The 19,136-nt window shown below is 51.3% G+C and overlaps 2 protein-coding genes across 4 annotated transcripts in view; one reads left to right on the top strand and one right to left on the bottom strand.

The window, feature by feature from the left end:
- Nucleotides 1-15,883, bottom strand: part of LOC120406480 (C-type lectin domain family 4 member F-like) — a 218,224-nt gene extending 202,341 nt beyond the window's left edge. For all 3 annotated transcript variants that reach the window (XM_039541369.1, XM_039541372.1, XM_039541371.1), the window contains exons 1-4: nt 15,759-15,883; nt 14,817-14,968; nt 13,910-14,028; nt 7,500-7,622 (exon numbers count right to left, since the gene is read on the bottom strand). The gene's annotated coding sequence lies outside the window, so the exon portion shown is untranslated. The remainder of the gene's footprint in view (nt 1-7,499; nt 7,623-13,909; nt 14,029-14,816; nt 14,969-15,758) is intronic.
- Nucleotides 1-19,136, top strand: part of LOC120406477 (C-type lectin domain family 4 member F-like) — a 331,059-nt gene that overhangs the window by 183,150 nt on the left and 128,773 nt on the right. The window lies entirely within an intron of this gene.

The raw sequence follows: 19,136 nt of genomic DNA, 5'->3' as shown, positions 1-19,136 counted from the left end.
CTTCAAATTGTCCTCACTAAAAGCATAGGGAAAAGCTTTTAAAAACTTTTTGTTAGCAAGGGTTTGTGGCTTTAACCCTGGGGTGTTTCTGCATGCTCATTTTTTATCAAAACACAAGCAAAAGTGCTAAATAAAGGGCTGTCTCTTCATATACGCTTGTCTTTTCAAGTGATTATTCCTTTACAAAACTTAATATCACTTTTACATGCTTATGTTAAAAAGTGGGGGGAAAAGCTGCCTTCTTATCTCTGATCCACTGACTCACCAGATGCTATTTTTGATCACAGCGGCTTTGCTGCCTCTTCAAATTGTCCTCACTAAAAAATGACCAATGTTAGTCTAAAACATAATGGAAAACTTTAAAAAACTGTTTGTTACTAAGGGCTTATGGTTTTAACCTTTATTAAAGCCCCTATGTAAAAGGGGGAAAGATGGCGGGAAAGATGCTTGGGATCTGTTTTTTTAGTTAAGAATAAGGCAGTTAAAGGGGGTAGGGGAGGAAGATGGCTCCTGTTTAAAAACCTTAGGACTGTCGGATTGGTTCAGGAAAATGTATTTTTCACCCAGCTGTAGAACAGCATCTGATTGGTCTGATCCAAAGGTGGAGACAACTATCCTGAGGGGCTGTGAACCTGGGAAGTTGCCTCTTTCTTCAGGAACAGTTGGAAGGGTAAGATCTCGCTCACTCTCTCTCTGACTCAGCCACGTGCTGTTTGTCTTTGCCATTTGCAAAGCGGCTTTCTTTTCCCTTTTCTTGCCCTGTTCTCTCTTTTAACCTACCTTTATATGTTTCTCTTTTATTTATCTCTTTTTAAATGCTCTTTTCTTAACCTATCCTGGTATTTAATAGTGTAACCCTTCTGCCCCTCTGAGTTGGCAGCAACAAGGGCCGGGTTCAGTATCCAGGGGTTCCGTTTCAATAACGCAATGCAAAACCGGCTCGAGCCCCCACCCAGTGACCTGGGACAATTACCTACCACCCCCCCGGGCGCCTCCAGGAGGCAATACTTCCCCACTCGCAAGCACGAAGTCTGAGTGTAGCAAAATCCTTTTAATAAAGGAGGAACAAACCAGAAGCAAAACCCCCCTCCAAGTACATTTGGCACTGTCCTTAGGGTCTTAAGTCCAATCACCCCAAAGTCCAACAACCCAAAAGTCTCAGTCTCTGGTCAGTGCCACCCCAGAGTTCAAAAGTTTATCTGCAGAGTTCCCCCCCCCCAGGTGGAAATGGGGAGGGTCACACACAGGGTGCTAAGGGACACCTTACGTGGGCCAGGGCCGACTGCCCCGCTTCTCCGTGGAGTTCTGCTGCAGCCTTCACCAGGACTGGCTCCACACCACCAGCTGTGCTGCTCCTCCAGCAGACCCGTGAACCACGTCAGCCGTCCCCCACAAACCGCTCCACACTGCTCACTGTTCCATGGGCTGCTCCAACGTGCTGCAGACTGCTCCACTCTGCCAGCTGCTTGGTGATAGATCTTCAGGCTCTCCCACTACTTAACACAGCACTCAGTGATTTCCGCTCAGTAAGCTTAGTTCTTTTAGTGACTTCAGCTCTTAGTGATTTCAACTTGTAGTAGGAGAGCCCCAGTGCCACATGGCCCAATGTGAATTCAGGTCAGCAACCTCTAGATAGACTCCTAAAGGATTCAAAATTAGCTCTGCTCTTTAACAGTGGAGAGAGGAGGAAGTGCAATTGGTGTTCCAGGCCCTCAAAAGGGGCCCATACCATCAGGTACACACACCAGTCCCCACCCTCTCTCCCTTCACTGGGTTTTGGAACCCATGTCCCTTGGCTAGCAAGTACTATTTAATGTAGGTTGAGTCATTTCTGTCATAAAGCAGTCTCATAGTTCCTCATTCACATAATTAAGGTAACAGCCCCTTTTTTTCCTTCCTACCCCAATAACAAAGAAATTGGGGATTCCACAGTGTGAAAATAACCATCCCATGCTGCTGTGTGTTATGCTAAGTGGAGTGGGTTTTCCAATGCAAATGCACATTCCTAAAATTCCTTTGCCCACTCCTCATAATGTACCACCAGATGTCAGGGTAGATCTCATCCTGACTCTGCTTACATCCTCCCCCCAGCCGAGAATTTGTCGTCCCGACAAATCACATTCCCTACTATACCAACTTACTGGTCCCCTCCAAAGGGCCTCAGATAGCCCACTTTAGCTTTCACAAACCTGTGTGCTAAATGTATTGGCTCCTCACTAATCACCCCAGGTGCATCGTAAGTTAGCCGTTTCACTGGTCTTATTACTCTGTCTCGCCTATGGAGAATCTCTGTTGCTGTGGTAGGGGGGACATCCTCTTGAGTGACGGATGGGGAGGTTTCCTGTGAGTTCCCCTCGGATACTGGCATAGGCCCCTGCATTTCTAGTTCTAACCGTGGAGGATCGAAGGTGCTTGGGACATCTTCCATCTGTATGTCGCCACTGTCCAATAATCTGTGTAAGTCATTACACGGGGGTTCCACCAGTGGCTCAAAGGGTTCGAAGGGGCCATAGCGTCTGTGCACAGAAGGCCCTTTATTCTTGGTCTTAGATTTGTTCTTGCTGGACTGATATCCCCTGGTAAGATCATTGAGGGGTTTTACAATAGTAGCATAGTTTTTCACAAATCTACGGTAGTAGCCACTAAACCCAAGGAAAGTCTTGAGTTCTCTGTAGTTGCTTGGACGTGGCCATGTAGTGAGTGCTTCTGTTTTATCAGGATCAGTACTCACACCCTCTTGGGACACGATGTGGCCCACATACTTCACCGAGGTCCTGCAGAACTGGCATTTGTCAATCGAAAGCTTCAAACCATAATCCTCCAACCTATCAAGCACTTTAAGAAGTCTTTCTTCATGCTCTTCCAAAGTTCTTCCAAACACAATCAAGTCATCCAAATAAACTAACACTTGCAGTAAATTCATGTCTCCCACAACTTTCTCCATAAGACACTGAAATGTGGCAGGTGCTCCAGAAATCCCCTGGGGCATGCGTTCGAACTGATAAAACCCTAATGGGCAGATGAAGGCTGTCTTTTCCTTATCTTCTTCACCCAGAGGGATCTGGTAGTATCCACTCCGAAGATCCAACACAGAGAACCACTGGCTTCCCAGCAAACAGTCTAAAGCATCTTGGACTCGAGGCATTGTGTACTGGTCAACCACAGTACGGCGGTTTAGGGTGCGGTAGTCAATACACATCCGGATTTTCCCATTCTTTTACGGACCACCACAATGGGTGAGGCGTATGAGCTGCGGGACTCTGTAATGATGCCATTTGCAGCCAGCTCTTGAAGATGTTGTCGCACATCTTCCATCTCGGAGAGCAAGCCTCCTAGATCTCTCTCTGAAAGGTCGGGAGTCATGTAGTCTGATGTTGTGCTCTACTCCTTTGCACATCCCACATCCCACTCATGCAGTGAGAACACCTTGGGCCTTTCACAAAGTTTCCTCCTCAGGCGATCTTTCCACTCCTCCGACAATGGTGAATCTCCAAAGTCAAACTTTGCTGGGTCTATTGTTGGAACTTGAATCTCGCACTGGGGTTTCACAATTGATTCAGGCTCGAAGAGGTCTGCTATCTTTTGTCCTTGCTTCACAACAACATCTCGACTTGTTTCATTAGCAATCAGTATAGTCACCTTTTCCTGGGCTTCAGCAGGTAGGGTTATGACTCCACTGGGGACCAGCACTCCTTCCGGGAGCTCTCCTTCAACTGGCTGCTCTATCATTGCTAATGCCCCTTTACTGCCTTTCAGCCTGGTACTCATGACAAGCACCTCTTGCTCTGTCCTTGCAGGTACTACTAAGGGGGTTGTGCCCATGTACTTCAGTGCCCCAATTGGTAGCTCAGATGTCTCCTTTTTAGCACTCTCAATCTTCCTATAGGCTTCAGCACAAAGCGTATGGATCATCAGGGTACTCAGCTACTGGTCCCCAGCCCGTCGTCTGCAGTAATCCGCAAGCACCTTGAAGAGACTGGAGTTGGTCCCTATCAGCACAGACACATCAGAGGTCCCTTTAGGGTCAGGGCATATTAAGGCAGCTGTGTCTACCTCTTCCCTTACCCCAGCAACCTCCTCTGGGAATTCAAGGTGCACTATGACATACCCTTGATAGGGGTATTCATCCATGCTGAGGCCACACAGACCAATGCCAGTCAGTGGCTGTATAGGCAGGTGCCTAAGCATCTGTTGGTAGAATGACTGAAATATAATAGTCACTTGAGATCCAGTGTCAAGCACGGCTTTACACTCCGCCCCTTCAATCCTCACCATGACCTCTGCTCGCGGCCCTATCAGTCCTGCAGGGATCCCAGCTGGACGGTCTCTTCTGGGGGAATCTTCAAATCCTGTAGGCCTAGGTGATCTCCGTTCCCAGACCTTCTGACAGCTACTGGGTCTCTCCCAACTGATCCTCAGCTTTTCATATACTAAGGAGGGGTTCTCTTCCTTATGGCAGTTAGCAGCACTGTGCCCATCCTGACCACACCGGTAGCAAAAGAATTGTCCTTTCCGCCTTCGCCAGGGTGCGATAGTGGCTCTAGATATTGACTTCTCCATTGTCACAGTCTGAGGCTCCTTATTCCTGGAAATCTTAGCTCGGTCAATGGTGCTTTGCAGCTCAGCTATCCGTTCTGTCAGGACCTGCATTTGTTGGGCAAGTTCCTCTGTGGTGCTCACCATCAGTACACTGGCCATTTGCAGTGGCGTTGTGCTGGCTGGTTCCAATGTTTGGGCTTCCCAACACTCGCTGGCAGCCTGCCTTTCTTCCTCTTCCCTGACCTCCTTTATCAGCTGGGAGTAACTTGGGGGATGATCCTGCCGTTCTCTTAGTTGGAGATGAAGTAGAATCGGGTTCTGATACTGAGTCCCTCTTACAACTTGAGCCAGTCTGGTCTGATCCATCTGCTCAGCAGTCACTGCTCCCCTCATAACAGCTCTCTGAAGTAGTCTCTCCAGCCTCTGTATATAGGCTGAAATTTTCTCACCCCTTTCCTGTCGGGAATCAAGGAATTTACAGTAACTGTCTTCAGGGCTCTCTACGCTCCCAAAGGTATTATCAAGGGCCTCCAGGCAGTCCTTCACACTGACCTCAGGGTCAATGAGCTTCAGGGTACGAAGTACATCTAATGCTGGGCCACTAAGGCTCTCTATTAGACACCTTCGCTGTTCTACATCAGGTACGGCCCACTCCCGCAGCATTTCAGTGGTATGCTCCAACCAGGGTTCAAACTCCTCTTCCCCAGCAAAAAACCTTAACTTACGACAAGAGTTTGACGTAGCATAGGCCAACACAATCTTTTCCAATATATGCCCCAGTGCTTGTGCCCAATCATTGGCTGAAGCTGCCGTCCCTGAGCTAGAAGCTGCAGGACTGGGGCCCAACAAACCCGACATATTAGCCATTATACAAACAGTAATTCCCTCAAAATATAAAGACAATTGTTTCCCAATACAGTGGAACACTCAACAGGTGCTTGCGAGGGGTACTGACCCAGGGATCCCGGACGAGCCCCCAAAAATGTAACCCTTCTGCCCCTCTGAGTTGGCAGCAACAAGGGCCGGGTTCAGTATCCAGGGGTTCCGTTTCAATAACGCAATGCAAAACCGGCTCGAGCCCCCACCCAGTGACCTGGGACAATTACCTACCACCCCCCCGGGTGCCTCCAGGAGGCAATACTTCCCCACTCGCAAGCACGAAGTCTGAGTGTAGCAAAATCCTTTTAATAAAGGAGGAACAAACCAGAAGCAAAACCCCCCTCCAAGTACATTTGGCACTGTCCTTAGGGTCTTAAGTCCAATCACCCCAAAGTCCAACAACCCAAAAGTCTCAGTCTCTGGTCAGTGCCACCCCAGAGTTCAAAAGTTTATCTGCAGAGTCCCCCCCCCCAGGTGGAAATGGCGGGAGGGGTCGCACACACAGGGTGCTAAGGGACACCTTACATGGGCCAGGGCCGACTGCCCCGCTTCTCCGTGGTGTTCTGCTGCAGCCTTCACCAGGACTGGCTCCACACCACCAGCTGTGCTGCTCCTCCAGCAGACCCGTGAACCACGTCAGCCGTCCCCCACAAACCGCTCCACACTGCTCACTGTTCCATGGGCTGCTCCAACGTGCTGCAGACTGCTCCACTCTGCCAGCTGCTTGGTGATAGATCTTCAGGCTCTCCCACTACTTAACACAGCACTCAGTGATTTCCGCTCAGTAAGCTTAGTTCTTTTAGTGACTTCAGCTCTTAGTGATTTCAACTTGTAGTAGGAGAGCCCCAGTGCCACATGGCCCAATGTGAATTCAGGTCAGCAACCTCTAGATAGACTCCTAAAGGATTCAAAATTAGCTCTGCTCTTTAACAGTGGAGAGAGGAGGAAGTGCAATTGGTGTTCCAGGCCCTCAAAAGGGGCCCATACCATCAGGTACACACACCAGTCCCCACCCTCTCTCCCTTCACTGGGTTTTGGAACCCATGTCCCTTGGCTAGCAAGTACTATTTAATGTAGGTTGAGTCATTTCTGTCATAAAGCAGTCTCATAGTTCCTCATTCACATAATTAAGGTAACAGCCCCTTTTTTTCCTTCCTGCCCCAATAACAAAGAAATTGGGGATTCCACAGTGTGAAAATAACCATCCCATGCTGCTGTGTGTTATGCTAAGTGGAGTGGGTTTTCCAATGCAAATGCACATTCCTAAAATTCCTTTGCCCACTCCTCATAATGTACCACCAGATGTCAGGGTAGATCTCATCCTGACTCTGCTTACACCTGGTATTTAATAGTTTAAATGGTTCTTTCTTAACCAACGTTTAAACTTTTACCATGAGCTTATTAAATAGTCTCTGCCTTAGTAAATGCCCTGTTCTGCCATGTGTTCTTTTTATCCTATTTTTCAATATTATTTAATATTTTTAAATGCTCTTTCTTAACCTACCCTTATATTTAATACACCTTTTACATTTATCTCAAATATTTTTATTCTTTAATAACATACCAAACTAGCCCTTTAAAAACACCTCTCCTTCTCAACCTCACCAAAAATCTCTTCCAAAGTATCCCTTTAAAAACAAAAATCTGTATTTTTCTTTAAGTTCTCTTTCTATTCTTTAATAACACGTCAAACTAGGCCTTTAAAATCATCTCTCCTTACTAAACCAAACCAAACAATCTTTCTTTCCTTTTCCCCCCCCAACACTTACCAAAGCTTTCTTTTATTAATCTTTAAGATCTCTGACTCTTTTCTTTCAACCTTTTTCTCTAAACAATCAACCAAGTCTTTCAGAGCACAAACACGCAACATTCCCCCTATACAAACAATAAATAATCAAACTTTTTTTTTTCAAAATGGCCAACGGCACCAAACCTTCACAGCAAAAGAAACAAGAATAGAGGGCGGGACATAAGTTCTAAATGGGGTGCAGAAACCAGTTAAAAAATACCTGGTGATGAATACTACCGAGGTATATACTATTCACAGCCCAGCTTGTCCATGGGCCTGCTTACAAATCCACCTGAAAAGCAGAGTGCAGTTGGCATCATTCCACCTATTCAGCTTCCTTGGGCGTATCTCAACACAGTCTTCTCTGCCTCCTGTCCCCTGATGCCAGTTGTCTGGCTGATTCTCCTCCCAGAACCTACGGATCAGAGTGTTAATGTCTCAGGGGAGAACCACAGCCAATTCCTGAGCTCAGTTCTGCAGTGTGGACTCTGTTGTTGGCAGGGGACCAAGACACCCAGCAATGTCTTTCTCCTTGACAGGTGCTTAGGCAGGAAGGGTGTGACAGATACAGAGGCAGCAGTGGTAGTGACCCAAGCAATGGAAGAGACAATGAAGATGACCAGATGTGGAAGCTGCGGGATGTACATGTTCCTGGAGCAGGTACCTGAAAAGAGCTTGTTTGTATGATGCGCCGCCTGATAGAGCTGATGGAAGAGAAGAGCCGAAGTTTGGAGATGCAGGTGGAAACTATGGTTGAGTTTTGAAGGGGATTTGAGCAGATGATGGAGGGAAGGCGAGAGGAGGCTGAAGGGAAAACTCAGGACTGGCAGATCCAAGCTGGACTGGAGAACTCGGAGGGGAGACTGCTGGGTGAATAAAGTGGCCAGTGGAAACATGATGATGGGAACCGGGCAGAGGAAAAGACCAGCTAGTGAAGGAGAAGTAGAGCTCAGGAATAGGTTTGCTGAGTAGGAAAGTGAAGAAGGCTGCAGCAGGGAGTAGCAGAAGGTGGGAGGGCCAGGGAGAAGAGAAGAGCAGCTAGTCCTACAAGAAGAGGGGAAGAGTCAATGTACATACCCAGAGTTCGGAGCCCCAGGAGGACAGAGGATGACTTGCAGTAGATCGCAAGGGAGAACAAAAGACAAAGGGGACTTGCATTCAGAAGAAACGGGAGGAAGGCTGGAGAATGGCACCAACACCAGAAAGAGGCAGGTCTACGTGATGGTGACTCCTTACTAAGAAGAATGGACAGGCCTGGCACCAGAGCTGACCCAGGGAACAGAAGGGTGAGCTGTCTGCCGGGAGCTAAGTTATGGGATGTGGACCTGAGGCTGAAGGGGATCCTAATGGGAGCAGGAAGGAATCCACTGATTGTCCTTCACGTGGGAACAAACGATACTGCTAGATTCTTGCTGGAATGGATCAAGGGAGATGATGCCAGGCTGGGGAAGACACTTAAAGAAATGGAGGCTCAGGTGATCTTCAATGGGATTCTACCTGTCCCTAGAGGAGGAGAACGGAGGTGAGACAAGATGATGATGATCAATGCACGGCTCAGGCAGTGGAGCTCTAAGGAGGTCTCTGGGCTGTTTGATCACTGGGAGGCATTCACGGACAAAGGACTGTTCTCATGGGACAGACTCCCCCTGAGTAGGGCGGGAAATAGATTCTGGGGTGGAGGGTGGAACAACTGATTAAAAGAGCTTTAAGGTTGGAATTCAGGGGAGACAGCTGAGAGATGCTCATGTAATCTCCACTTTTGATTCTAATATTGAGCAGGAGAAAATCAAGTAAGAGCAGACACAGCAAAGGAGAAAGGAACAGCAGAGGGAAGGAGAATGGACATCAAGAGGAAAGACAGTTCCCAAACCAATGATGCTAACAGCCAAGTAGTAGGTGATACTGGCAGTAGCATGACTGTGCCTAATCGCATGAGGAGCCCTGGCAAAGCCGAGCGGAAACAACTAAGGTGTCTATGCACCAATGCAAGAGGCCTGGGGGACAAAATGGAGAAACTAGATCTACTGGTGCAGGAAGTGAAACCAGATGTTACAGGAATAACAGAAACATGGTGGAATAGTACCTAGGACTGGAGTACAGACAATGGAGAGTATGTGCTGCTCAGGAAAGACAGAAATGAAGGTGAAGGTGGTGCAGTAGCGTTGTATATTGATGAGGAGATAGACTGACTGTAAAGACATTAGAAGTGCTGGAATGGCTAAAACAGAGTGTGTTTGGGTCAAAATCACTTTGGGGAAGAAAGCTACCAGAGGCTACCCGGAGATAGTGCTTAGGGCCTGCTACAGACCCCAGGATCCTATGTAAATATGGATAGCGACCTCTGGAAAAACTTCAGTGATATAGTATCAGAGGGGTAGCCGTGTTAGTCTGGATCTGTAAAAAGCAACAAAGAGTCCTGTGGCACCTTATAGACTAACAGATGTATTGGAGCATGAGTTTTCGTGGGTGAATACCCACTTTGTCAGACGCAGGTATAAATATGCAGGCAAGAATCAGTCTGGAGATAATGAAGTTGTTAGTTCAATCAGGGAGGATGAGGTCCTCTTCTAGCAGTTGAGGTGAGAACACCAAGGGAGGAGAAACTGCTTTTGCAGTTGGCTGGCCATTCACAGTCTTTGTTTAATCCTGAGCTTATGGTGTCAGATTTGCAGATGAACTGAAGCTCAGCAGTTTCTCTTTGAAGTCTGGTCCTGAAGATTTTTTGCTGCAGGATGGCCACTTTAAGATCTGCTATTGTGTGTCCAGGGAGGTTGAAGTGTCTCCTACAGGTTTTTGTATATTTCCATTCCTGATATCTGACTTGTGTCCATTTATCCTTTTCCGTAAGGACTGTCCAGTTTGGCTGATGTACATAGCAGAGAGGCATTGCTGGCACATGATGGCATATATTACATTGGTGGACATGCAGGTGAATGAGCTGGTGATGTGGTGGCTGATCTGGTTAGGTCCTGTGATGGTGTCGCTGGTGTAGATATATTGGCAGAGTTGGCATCAAGGTTTGTTGCATGGACTGGTTCCTCAGTTAGAGTTACTATGGTGTGGTGTGTAGTTACAGGTGAGAATATGCTTCAGGTTGACGGGTTGTCTGTGGGCGAAGACTGGCCTGCCTCCCAAGGCCTGTGAAAGTGTGGGATCATTGTCCAGGATGGGTTGTAGATCCCTGATGATGCATTGGAGGGGTTTGAGCTGGGGACTGTATGTGATGGCCAGTGGAGTTCTGTTGGTTTCTTTCTTGGGTTTGTCTTGCAGTAGGAGGCTTCTGGGTACACGTCTGGCTCTGTTGATCTGTTTCCTTATTTCCTCGTGCGGGTATCGTAGTTTTGAGAACGCTTGGTGAAGATCTTGTAGGTGTTGGTCTCTGTCTGAGGGGTTGGAGCAGATACGGTTGTACCTCAGTGCTTGGCTGTAGACCAGGGGTTGGCAACCCATGGCACACGTGCCGAACACGGCACACAAGCCGATTTTGAGTGGCACGCAGCTGCCTGCCATGATCCCGGTCCCCCGCCCCACTCAGCCCCTCCTGCCCACCGCTGAACCCTGCGGGGGCAGGAGGCAGAAGATTGGTTCTGTGGCAGCCAAGCTTCCCCCTCCCCCACATCTTCCCCCAGCGTGGTGCTTTCCTGCCCCCCCCCCGTCCCTGCGCCGATCAGCTGATGGCCCTAGTGAGGGGGAGAGGGAAGAGCGGCAGCGTGTACACAGCTCCGTAGGGACGCAGCCTGGGGGAAGGGGGTGGAACAGGGCACATCCCTTCCAGCCCCCTGCCATGAGCCGCTCAGGACAGGGGGCTGGGAGCACCCCCATGAGCCGAGCACCCCAGCCCTCTGCCCTGACCCCCCCCCCCACACCCCAGCCCTCTGCCCTGCACCCCCCACCCCAACACACACTCAGCCTTCTGCCCTGCACCCCCACAGCCCCGGCCCTCTGCCTTGATCCCTGAACACCCCCCCCCCACACACCCCAGATTTCTGCCCTGAACCCCACCAGGTCTAGGGTCCCAGATGCAGGCCCTGCTTCAGCCTGCTGCCGGCCTAGGTGAACAGCACCCCAGGCTGGCAGCGAGATGAGCAGGCTGGCGGCATAAGATCAGCATTTTAATTTAATTTTAAATGACATTTTGAAAACCTTGTTTACTTTACATACAACAATAGTTTAGTTAGATAGTATAGACTTATAGAAAGAGACCATCTAAAAATGTTAAAATGTATTACTGGCATGCGAAACCTTCAACGAGAGTGAATAAATGAAGACTCGGCACAGCACTTCTGAAAGGTTGCCGACCCCTGCTGTAGACGATGGATCGTGTGTTGTGCCCAGGGTGGAAGCTGGAGGCATGAAGGTAGGCATAGCGGTCGGTGGGTTTTCGGTGTAGGGTGGTGTTAATGTGACCGTCACTTATTTGCATAGTGGTGTCTTGGAAGTGGACCTCCCGTGTAGATTGGTCCAGGCTGAGGTTGATGTTGGGGCAGAAGCTGTTTAAATCGTGGTGGAATTTTTCCAGAGTCTCCTTCCCATGGGTCCAGATGATGAAGATGTCATCAATGTAGCGTAGGTACAGAAGGGATGTGAGTGGATGGGAGCTTAGGAAGTGTTGTTCCAGGTCAGCCATAAAAATGTTGGCATATTGTGGGGCCATGCGGGTACCCATAGTGGTGCCACTGGTCTGGAGGTATATATTGTCACCAAATTTGAAATAGTTGTGTGTGAGGATAAAGTCACAGAGCTCAGCAACCAGTTGTGCTGTGTCATCATCAGGGACACTGTTCCTGACAGCTTGTATTCCATCAGTGTGTGGGATGTTTGTGTAGAGCGCCTCCACATCCATGGTGGCTAGGATGGTGTTTTCTGGGAGATCACCGATGCATTGTAGTTTTCTCAGGAAATCAGTGGTGTCATGGAGATAGCTGGGAGTGCTGGTGGCATGGGGTCTGAGTAGAGAGTCCACATATCCGGACAGTCCTTCAGTGAGAGTGCCAATGCCTGAGATGATGGAGTGTCCAGGATTTCCAGGTTGGTGGATCTTGGGTAGCAGATAGAATAACAGTGGTCAGGGCTTTAAGGGTGTGTTGATTTGTTCTGGTGTTAGTGTAGGGAGTGTCCTGAGTAGATGGTGCAGTTTCTTAGTATATTCAGTCTGGACCTATACATAGAATGCTTCTGCCAACATGCACAGGCAGAAATTGTGGAAAAACAACATTGCTTGCTTCATAACCTAAGTCGTGCAGAATGCAATGCCATCGACAGCCTCTGAAATAACCCTGACATTATAATCAAAGAGGCTGATAACGGAGGTGCTGTTGTCATCATGAACAGATCTGACTACCAGAAGTCAAGAAAATCATTATTTATTGGGTGATTGTGAAACAATAACTCCACGATCCAAGGATTTTATTCAGTGACAGACCTGGAAACATACAAATTACAGAGCCAGCCACACCGAGCGGCATAAGGGCAGCTGTCGCTGCTACAGCCAGAAATATCACAGCAAGACAAAGTGTCCCTGCAATACACATCCCATGCGGCCCCCTCCAGTGCCCAGGGCTCCTCATCGGCAGGTGGCTGGAAAACATGCTGCATAGCTTGGAAATTAAGGCGCTTTCTGAGGTGCTGGGACCTGCATGTCACAGCCCAGCCCATCCATGGGCCTGCTTACAAATCCACCTAGAAGGCACAGTGCAGTTGGCATCATTCCACGTATTCAGCTTCCTTGGGCGTATCTCAACACAGTCTTCTCTGCCTCCAATCCCCTGATCCCAGTTGTCTGGCTGATTCTCCTCCCAGAACCTACGGATCAGAGTGTTAATGTCTCTGTGGAGAACCACAGCCAGTTCCCGAGCTCAGTTCTGCTCTGTGGACTCTATTGTTGGCAGGGGACCAAGACACCCAGCAATGACGCGGTGAAGCGATGCACCCCCCGGCCACCCCTCAGAGTTCTCCACAGCTCTTGTGGCCATGGTAACGAAGGGCTTCTGACGGCCGGGGGTAGCACCTGCCCTGCGCCTGACAGGCCAGCAAAGAGCCAAAGTCAGTGTGTGGCTCCAAATGCTGAGCAGCAGCAACTCGGATCTCAGTGCCCAGAACCAGAGCAGGTGGCACAGCACGTCCCAGGCACCCCCGGGATGGGAACGCAGGAACGGGAAGAGAGGGCAGCGGGGGCCAGTCATTAACTTCTCCCTGGCCCTGCTTATGGGCCCCGCCCACAGCCCACTGAGGTCACTGCACCGACTGCAGCTGGCTCCGGCCATGGCCCCGGCCCCACAGCCTCCCCGTGCCCAGCCTGACCGAGGGGAGAGCGCAGCGCAATCCCAAGGAGAGCGGGAACCTGCCGCTCACTCCAGACTCCCCTGGCTGCACTGAGTCGACTTGGGGCCAGACCCTCAGCTGGTGTAAATCCCTGTGGTTCATTCAAGTCAATGCCGAGTTACCCCAGGGGAGGCTCTGGCCCTGGGTCTCAGTGGGCACTGAACACACACTCCGTGTTTAGGCTCCTGCTCTAACCAAAGGGGCATTAGCAGAAATTCCTGAGAGGATTCACTGCTGTCGTGGCAGCACCCGGGGGCCTCCCTCAGGATTGGGCCCACTGTGCCGGGTGCTTCATAGACACCAGGGGCCGTACAGACGCTGCCCGAAAGAGCTTGTGACCCAACATGTAATAAATAATCACGTCTCTCAAGCTTTACTCACCCCCTGCTTGCGTCTGCTCTGTATTCTGTGCCATCCACCCAGCGCCAGCTGCCTTCTGTCTCCCGGTCGGTGAGTCCAATCCAGTGATCTTGTCCCTTGGTCTCCTTGGAGAGAAACTCCTGCACAACACAGTTTGCAGCATGTGCAGGTCACCCAAGAGAGGCTGCAGGATGCAGCCGCAGCTGCCTGGGCTGAACAGATTTGGGGGGAGAGGAAAGGACGTCTGGTGGTGTGAGCAGGGCACTGGGCAGCGGGAGACGCGGTGTCCTGCCCCCAACACTGACAGTGACTAGCTGGGAGACCCTGAGGGAGCCCTGGAGCAGCTCTGTGTCTGCGTCTGCATCTGTGTCACACCAGCCCCCTGCCCTTGCAGGAGGCAAAGCTCGGAGCAGAGAACTGGGTGCAAAGTCTGGCCCTGCCGGAGGGTGGGATTTTCCTCCTCTGAAAGTGCCGCAGAGGCCTGGGGTGAGGGCTGCAGTGGGCACGTGGGGAGAGAGGATTCTCTGAGAGGTGCATGGCCCCTTGCACACAAGCCTTCCAGATACAGGCTTCTAGATTGTCCAGCAGGAGCTCAGGCCTGGGGAGAGGAATCAAAGGGGTCCTCACTGGGAAAGGCCATTGGGTTTGCAGGAAATGCTACATTGGAAGTAGTGAAAATCAGAAATGAGCCTGACTCCAAATCTCCCCACCACCCCCCGGCACCCCAGATCCTGGCTCTGTTCCTCTGCCCATCTCTGCTTTTAAACTGATGGGTGAATGCCCTGAGTCAGGTACTAAGGCTTCGCATCCTCTCCGATAGTTTGCCAAAAGGCACATCGCAGAATTGGAACCTCAGCTCCCACCTCCTTCTGGTGTGAAACAAGGCACTGACCCATTATCCAAGCCCCTCGGAGCTTCCTGCGCTCACCTGTTCCGCCTGGGAGGAGACAGAGGTCAGGTGTGAGTTCCAATTTACACAGAACCGCTCGGCCTCGTCCCACGACTTTTTTTCTCGTGAAAAGTAATAGAGGTTCCCACCGTAAAACCTCCAGCGTCCGGAGAAAAATTTCAGCACGTCACCTAGGAGCAGAGACTGAGGTGAGATGCCCGGGCTAAAGTCACAGGGACACACGCAGGGAGCTCAGGGTTTCTAGTGCTGCATTTCCCCTGCTCTTCAGCTGTCCCAAGCCCAGGGAGTTTCTGAATCCTGATTCTCCAGCGTCACAATAAGTAACTTTTGTGGCCATGTGATGGATCCCAAAGAGCGCTGCAGAAAGCAGACACCATGGGGTCACTCCCCCAGCACTGAAATGCAGCTGCATCTGGGCTGGAGCATGGCCACTGGTCCCAGTGCAGAGCAGCACGGCTGTAATGGGAAAGGGGAGACTCACTGTGTAGCTGAGCTGGCAGGGTGAATTCAGGAGGGGGAATGTAGCTGCCCAAGGTAGAAGATCACCTGGTTTTGCATCAACAATTTTCATTTATCATAAGTGGTGAAGGTCTCGGGTCTTTGCACATTGGCACCTCCCCCAACACCCTGCCGGGGGTGCTGGCTCAGGGATGGTTCTGAAAGTAACGCCCCATACACTGAAATGCCAGGGTCACTTTCTGCCTGTGACCTGATGGGTTTGGAGCATCTAAGAAGAAGTGACAGCTGGGTGCTCCCATTAGGCTAACGAGGCCTAGGGTGTAATTTAACTCCACACCGATCACCACGGTGTGGACCCGGATGCAGCCACCGGTGATTTTAATGGAAGAGAACTCACTGCTGGAGAAAGTCGCTGCGTTGTCAGCCTGGGAGCCTGAAATCCTCCGTTCATCCTCAGCACCAGCAGAAACGGCACCAGCCAGCACTGCAGCTAGTACTTACTGTAGCGACCTTGCACTGCTCCTCGCGCTGCACTGGCGTTGTCCAGCCGGATCTGGATTTCTCCATACGCTGCACTGACGTAACCCAGCTGGGCTTTCAGCAGCCGGACTCCTGCCTGCGCTTCATCCAATAGCTGCAGACCTAGGAAAAAGTCACAGCGACGTCAGTGGAGATGCAGAACACTTGATTATCAGCACGTGCGGTAGAGCAGCACCTGCCGGCCCCTGTGTGCCGGGCGCTGTACGGACAGGAGGGGACAGTCCCTGCTCTCAACAGCTCACAGTCAAAATAGACACGAGGTGGGAGAAATAAAGGATGATTTTCCTGCAGGGGAACTGAGGTGCAGGGAGAGGTGCCCAAGATCACACAGGAAGTTTGCAGCAGAGCTGGGAATTGACCCCAGCACCCCTGAATTCTAGCCCTGTCCCCCCAATCTCCCCAGCCACCTCTTCCCAATCGCTCCCCCCTTGTGAGCTGTGAGTGGGTCCCCTGCAGCATGGGGCAGAGCTGGGGCTGCAAGAACATCCATGGCCCCGAGCCCTGGCCCCGGGCTCCGGGCCGGGTTTTGAACAGCCCAGCGTTCAGGCGAGTTGTGTGCCGGGGTTTAGTTCAGGCCCATTTTCTGACTGGATGCTGAATAACCTGATCCATGGACGGGTTTGTATGTGCAGCCCTGTGCCAGACAGACAGACAGTTGTGAGACGTGGCCACAAGGGGGCGCTCTGCCTCCAGCAATGGGACTGTAGCAGGTACCCAAATTTTTGGAGCTGCACAGGGAGGGCTCAGGGCCTGGGGGGCAAATGGAGACCCACGAGTGCAGCTCCACTGACGTCCTGCTTACACCAGGGTCTGAATTCAGCCCCTGTGTGTCTCATGAGCTGCATCCGTCTTTCCCGCCAATGCAACCCTGACAATACAGAGGCCAAGGTGAAAACTATGGAGCGAAGGGAGCAACAGTGAAAGGATGGAAGATGGTGACCACTAGGCATCTTGCACAGGAGCATGGGGCGGATGCAGCCAGCCTGCCACTGCCAGGAAGGGAGCTAGGAGGGAGCCTGGAGCAGCCACCTGTCCCTGGGAACAGAGCCTCCGCTGGCAGAGGAAGGTGCAGAGCAGCAGCTCCTTAGACAGGGGACAGAACCACCTGGCAGGGAAGTCTCTGGAGGGGAGCAGAGGATGCCAGGCACCCACCATCCCTGTAGGCAGGAGAGTGCTCAGCGTCCAGGCCAAGGGAGGGGAGCTGACCCCACCCTGATGCCTGAGACCCTCGTCCTGCGACTTACTGTCTGATCCCTTCGCTGACGCGTCCAAGGCGTCGTCAGGCTGCAGAGAGACTTGGAGCTTCTGCGCCGCTTCTTCAACCGCTTGCAGCTTGCTCTGTGCCCGGAGATCTAGAAATCACACGTCTGCAGGTCAGCGACCGAACCGAACTGCAGCTGGAGACCAGCCACGCGCAGAGAAGGAACATGCTCCGAGTGCGAGGCTGTTCTCTATGACGTCTTTTATTTTAATCTTGGACAGCTTCCCTCCCGAGGAGGGACACCGGCACAGCCAAGGCCCCGTTCGGGGCTCTCTCCTGGTGTATGTCACAGAGCAGTGACCTGGAGCGGCCGGCTTCAGCCTCATGAGACGCGGCTCCCTCCTGCTCCTCGCCCGGGCCCGGCTGCCAGGGAGACTGGCCGAATGTGCTGGGGGTGGGGGGAGGCGCGGCGGGAGAAGGACAGAGCCCCCCGCAGGTAACTCTGGCAGGGCAGGGAGTCCATGGTGGCCCTGGACTGGGCACAGGGGTCGCTGGGCAGAGGAGACACGTGGAGCAGTCACGTATCCTCCCCTTTAGATTGTGGCCCCCCAGCACGGGGAGGCACGAGTCGTCTTTGCCACTCACTGCCCCTAAGGAACAGGGGCTTGTCTCCCCTCTCCTCCAAGAGCTCTCCACTCCAGCTCCCTGCTTTCAGCTGTTTGCTGGCTCCAGGGCAGGGACTCTTTGGCAGAGCAGGGAATTAAACCCAGTAGTCTGAGCCCCCAGACAAGTGCCCGAACCACTGGGCTGTCCGGTCTCTCCGTAGGGCATTTCAATGGTGCCATGAGGACGCCTGGGGCTGAGGCTCGTGCTGGTGATATGTGGTCAGGAACGGACCCAGCGTGACCCTCAGAGCGCAGGTTGAGCATGTGGGGCTGCCACATGTGATCTGAAATCCTGAGGTGATGCTCAGGCAGGATGAAGTTCACCCAGCCCATCCCTGACAGGTGGTTGTCTAACCTGTCCTTAAAAACCTCCCCAGATGGGGATTCCACAGTCTCCCCAGGTGACCTGTGCCTGTGCTGGACCATCGTTAGACTTAGAAAGTTTGTGCCAGTATCAAAGCAGCAGGGCAAGATCTTACAGCTCCATTCAAACTACCTGGAGTAGGAGATTTATTTGGAGGGACAGAGTGGAAATGTGGTCGATATTCTGCTGAAATATGTTCCCCTCCCCGGCCTAGTCGAGCCAGCTGGCCTGAATGGAAGTTGACAAACGTTGGGCTTGGAGCTGCAGTTGAACTTACATAGAAGCATCACAGCAATGAGGGACGTGGTCAGGGCCAGACCCAGGAGGAGAAGGACAGCAGTGACGACGATGCCCCGCGCCCTGTGCCGCCAAGGGACCGATTTCTTGGGAGGGTTTCCTTGAAGGAGAAGAAGAAACGTATCCATGGAAAGTTACAGCTCAAATGCCACTGACTGAGGAAACTCCACCCCCAAACACAATATCTGCTCAGCCTCCTAGTCCCTGACTGCGGTTAACAGCAACAGCGGAATGAGGCCAAATAAGGTCAGAACCGACCTGAACTCGTGAAAAGCGACCCTCCCTAAATCAGGAGCGACTCTAGTGCCAGGCAGGTGTCCTGCGAGAGAGATCTGGGAGCAGGATTTCCCCCCTGCCTAAGCATTTCTTGAGAGGGTCGTTTAGGGCTTGTGAAGTCCAGGCCCAAAGGAGTATTTTTAAGTGAGAAAAGGAACCTGAAACAACTTATGAAATATGAACTCAACATAAGAACATAAGAACGGCCGTACCGGGTCAGACCAAAGGTCCATCTAGCCCGGTATCTGTCTACCGACAGTGGCCAATGCCAGGTGCCCCAGAGGGAGTGAACCTAACAGGCAATGATCAAGTGATCTCTCTCCTGCCATCCATCTCCATCCTCTGACGAACAGAGGCTAGGGACACCATTCTTACCCATACTGGCTAATGGCCATTTATGGACTTAGCCACCATGAATTTATCCAGTTCCCTTTTAAACATTGTTATAGTCCTAGCCTTCACAACCTCCTCAGGTAAGGAGTTCCACAAGTTGACTGTGCGCTGCGTGAATAAGAACTTCCTTTTATTTGTTTTAA

This window comes from Mauremys reevesii, linkage group 5, assembly GCF_016161935.1.
Source record: "Mauremys reevesii isolate NIE-2019 linkage group 5, ASM1616193v1, whole genome shotgun sequence".
In the NCBI taxonomy this organism is placed as follows: domain Eukaryota; kingdom Metazoa; phylum Chordata; order Testudines; family Geoemydidae; genus Mauremys; species Mauremys reevesii.
Note: the sequence above shows the minus strand (reverse complement) of the source record. Positions and strands in the feature narration are given on the sequence as shown.